The following is a 2,944-nucleotide window of genomic DNA, read 5'->3' as shown; positions in this document are numbered from 1 at the left end:
TTCGGTGCTGCAGCTGCCATGGGATCCCAGAGCCGCAGCTTCCTTGGCCTTGAACTCCTTCTCTCTTTGCAGGTGGTATTGTTCAATTTCAGCCTGAGCTGCTTCTTTGGCCTGCTTCAGCCTCCGGTTCTTTCGCTTGCGGGCCTCCGACACCTTCTCGGCGGCCCGCTTCTCGGCCTGCAGCAGCTGCTGGATGCCCTGCGACTGGCTGGCCATGGCGGCGGCGACTCTGAGCAAATTAACCCTATATCTTGAAAAAACATTGCCCTCCCCTCTCCCCCAGGGCTGGATGACACAGGAAAAATTAGTAAGAATGCACAAATCAGTCGAGAGTGAACTGTCCCCTCTAATGAATTTCCTCGTTCCCAGCCTTTGCCAGGGCCTCCTGAATGTTAAATCAGAGAATGATTCTTGTGTGGTATTTTAATTAATTAAGGGAAGCTAAAGTGGCTTGGTGTCTGCAGCTGAATAATGAATTCAGAATGTGGGAGCCCCCATCAGCCAGGGCAGAAGCGGAGAGAGAGTGGCTGCCCACACTTGGCTGGGTGGGACTGGCCTCGGTCCCCTGGAGTGTGGGGCTACCTCAGTTCAGCCACGACTGCATCCAGGGGCTCAGGGGTGTATGCAGCCAGGCGACAGGCTGTGCCCCCTTTCACTCTGCTGTCTTTCTCGTGCCTAAATCTCCCCATGATATTAGGGGCCTGGTTGGCTATCGAGGGAAGAGGAAAAAATCATTGTTGGGGCCGGGGGGGTGGCAAAGAAGCTTCTCTTACCTCGGCTCCTAAACCCACGCACACCCACATCCGCAGAGCACCAACTCTGCTCCGTGCTGAGGGGCCTGTGGCCGCTCACAGCCCCCACAGCCGCCAGTGGCATCAAGCCAGGACCTGTCTCTGTCCTGCCAGAGGTACCGCGTCGTCCCCGGGGCAGAATGGGCCTCAGCTTTGGAGTTGAAGACTCAGAGCCAAGGTCAAGCTGCGCCACAGTCCGGAGTCCGGGCCGCTTCCTCTACTCTCAGAGCCTGCATTTTCCTCATCAGCCCTGCGGTCCTGAGCCTGCCGTGAATGAGTGGACATGCACTGGCCACCCTGGAAGGGATGCTGAGGCTGTGGGGCAGGAGCACAGGACGACGGAGCAGACACACTGGGGGTCTGTGGAAGACGCAATCCAGTGGGACATAAAATCAGACCCAGGGCGCCTGAGTGGTTCAGTCAGTTAAGCGGTTAAGCGACTGCCTTCGACTCAGGTCATGATCTCAGGGTCCTGGGATCGAGCCCCAGGTCGGGCTCCCTGCTCAGTGGAGAGCCTGCTTCTCCCTCTCCTCCCCGCTCACGCTCTCTCTCGCTAACTCTGTCTGAAATAAATAAAATCTTAAAAAAAAAAAAAAATCAGACCCATTTCATTATATGCTAACAGAAAGAAGCTGTCACAGAACAAGACTAAATGAAGGGTGGGCATTATGAGCTCAAAGGGGCCAGAGACAGCATCCTGGAGGAGACGGACCCTCAGCGGGGCTCTGAGAAATTGGGCAGAACTTGGAGGGGAAAGAATAACATGAACATGGTTGGAAGGTAGGGAGTAAATGGTCCATGGGAGGATGAAACCCTAAAAATATCTCTGTGAGAAGCACTGTAATCGTTGGGCACACCGTGTCAGAGCTGGGCCGAGCTGTCCGCTGACCCCAGCGGACCTCCCCACAGTGTCACTGTCCCCGTAACTACATCTCCCAGCCTCCCCTGGCACCATCGGCTGGGTCAGGTCATTTTGGCCAGTGGACTGAATGGAAGCCAGAGCTTTATAGAAGTAGGTGGGGGGCGCCTGGGTGGCTCGGTCGGCTAAGCATCCGGCTCTTGATTTCGGCTCAGGTCATGGTCTCAGGGTCATGAGATCGAGCCCCATGGCGGGTTCCTCACTCAGCGGGGAGTCTGCTTGAGCTTCTCTTTCTCCCTCTCTCTCTGCTCTTCACCTGGTGCACACACTCTCTCTCTTTCTAAAAAATTTTTTAAAAAGTAGGTGGGCCTATTTCACACTCTTGTCCCCACCTACCAACTGACAGGGAGGTCTCTAAGGACCCACACAGGGGTTTTCACCTGGGTCTGTGGACCCCTAGGGATTCTGTTGATAGATTCATGGGGCCTATGAGCCTCTTGAAAGTGTGCAAAATTTTGTGTGGATGGGCACGTGTGCAGTTTTTTTCTAGTAGCTTTCAGTAGCTTCTTAAAGGAATGCAGAACAAAAATGGTTAAGGAGTCACAAGATGGAAGGAACCCGTGCTTCTGAATCTCCTCGTGGAAGACAGATGCCAGTTAACCAGACACCTGCGTTAGATTATTACAAGAAATTAACCATCGGTTAACCACTGGTTAATTGCTTAACCAAGGTTAAGCAAGAAATAAACGGTTATTGTGTTGACCCCTCAACTTGGGGGTTCGTTTGTGGTGGCACTAACCTTATGCTGGTACACTTGGGAAGCTACTTGGCTGGGGGCCAGGAGACCTGTACTCCAGGCCACGCTCCCGCACCACAGAGCCCTGTGGCCTTGGACTGCTACTCGGTCCACCCCTCTGCTTGAGTGGGGAGACCAGAGGCTCTCCGAGTTCCTCATAATGTGCCTTCCTGCTTTCCTCCCAAGGTCTCTCAACTCTAGGATCAATATACAGACCCGGGGCTTGGGGGGATTAAGTGGTGCTCTCAACCTACGGTGGTCTGGCTTCCGTCCCTACCCATCTGCACAAACTGCCCTTACCAAGTTTCCAGGGACCCATGGCTTCAGCCAGGGGATACTTCTCAGTCCTCTTACCTGACTTCTTGGAAGCACTTGACTCTGCCGATGGCTCCTTCCTTTGCAAACTTCTGCCTGCCTTGGCTTCTTGACTCCTCCCTCTCAGGTCTTCGTCCTTCTCAGCTGCTTCTCCTTAGCGTCCTTATAGAATTCTCATTCTCC

General features: G+C 54.0%; 1 long non-coding RNA gene across 3 annotated transcripts in view; it reads right to left on the bottom strand.

The window, feature by feature from the left end:
• Nucleotides 1-2,944, bottom strand: part of LOC115938608 (uncharacterized) — an 8,538-nt gene extending 5,594 nt beyond the window's left edge. The window contains exons 1-2 of one of the 3 annotated variants that reach the window (XR_014140060.1): nt 2,801-2,944; nt 774-1,151 (exon numbers count right to left, since the gene is read on the bottom strand). This is a non-coding gene — a long non-coding RNA (uncharacterized LOC115938608). Of the gene's footprint in view, nt 1-773 lie in introns of all 3 variants that reach the window. The other 2 variants (XR_014140059.1, XR_014140061.1) reach the window with 2 other exon arrangements.

The sequence above is a fragment of the Leptonychotes weddellii genome, chromosome 14 (assembly GCF_054177405.1).
Source record: "Leptonychotes weddellii isolate Sample4059 chromosome 14, ASM5417740v2, whole genome shotgun sequence".
NCBI classification, from domain to species: Eukaryota; Metazoa; Chordata; class Mammalia; order Carnivora; family Phocidae; genus Leptonychotes; species Leptonychotes weddellii.
The sequence above is the reverse complement of the archived record's forward strand: the minus strand, read 5'-3'. Positions and strand labels throughout refer to the sequence as shown.